This window comes from Ammospiza nelsoni, chromosome 14, assembly GCF_027579445.1.
Source record: "Ammospiza nelsoni isolate bAmmNel1 chromosome 14, bAmmNel1.pri, whole genome shotgun sequence".
NCBI classification, from domain to species: Eukaryota; Metazoa; Chordata; class Aves; order Passeriformes; family Passerellidae; genus Ammospiza; species Ammospiza nelsoni.
The window spans coordinates 7,840,083-7,841,359 of record NC_080646.1 but is presented as its reverse complement, the minus strand read 5'-3'; positions in this window follow the sequence as shown (position 1 = coordinate 7,841,359).

Sequence of the window (1,277 nt, the reverse complement as noted above, 5' to 3'; positions counted from 1 at the left end):
GCTGGCCGGGATGCCCGGGTGCCCCAGAGATCACAGGTTCTCTCTGGCACCCCAACAGAGCATTATTGGGTATATTTGGGAAACCTCATGCTGATGATGTACCCCTGTTATGCACTATTTTGCACTGAGCTGCACACAAAGGTCCAATGAACTGTAGGAGGAAGCTGAGCCTTGCACCAGGGCTGTGGGAAGGGGATGGGAGGCTTGGGGGTCTCCTCTGAAGAGCAGTGCACGCTGCCTCAGGCTGCAGTGACATTGCTCAGGGGTTTGGCACAGGTCCGAATTTTCCCGCAGCAGCACCCCAGCCTTTCATCTGGAGTCTCGTGCCTTCCTCCTCCTCCCTCCCTCACATTGGGGTCTCAGCTCCGCTTGCAGGACAGCCCTGTGTGGAAACCAAATCCCTAAATCCCAGGGGCATTACAAAACATGCCTTGTGTAAGCCCTTTCAGCCCTGCTCTGGTGCTTAGCCCGGCCCTGCCACCTCCCCAAAATCCCCACCATGGTAAGAGCCTGGCCAAGCTCCTCTCCTGGGCTTGAGCACCACTCCATCCTCTCCACATCTTCACACAGATCCCACAACCCTTGACCCAAAGAATTAAGGCTGCAAGGGCTCTCCTGCCCTGTGTAGCTTCAGCATGCTGGAGCATCCCAGAAAAGCCCTTTTGCCATCCTGCTGCACCCACACGTGGGCTGAGCTTTGTTTCTCCCACATCCTGGGGCTCCCCTCCCTTATGGGTCTGTGGCATCTCCAGCTCCCAGAGCTCCGAGCAGTCAATCATCACTTGAGGGCATTGTAGAGATTTTATCTGTGCCTTTTTTTTATAAAAGCTGAAAGGGGCCTTGTATGGATGCTGGTTTGGGAGGCCCCATAGGGGAGGAACTGGAGAGCCTCAGGAGCATCCTCTGCCACAGACCCATCCCCGCAGCCAGACCCTGCCCGCACAGCCGAACTCACAGCAGGGCCTTGCCCACGCAGCCGAACTCACAGCAGGGCCTTGCCCACGCAGCCGAACTCACAGCAGGGCCTTGCCAGGGTTTGTGGGGCAGGAGCTGGGGAACAGACCTGTCCTGCTCACCCCGGGGAGCGGGCCGGGATGGCAGGCTGCCCACCCCCTGCCTCTGCCCCTGCCCCGTGCTAATGAGCGAGTTACACAACAAGGAGCTTTTATACTTTGTTAATCGGGCCCGGCATCCAGCCCGCCTCCCCACACACGCTCCCGCTGGCCGTGGAGCCCCGGCTCCCTCCTTCTCTCTCCTCAGCTGCCTTTTGTAATGTT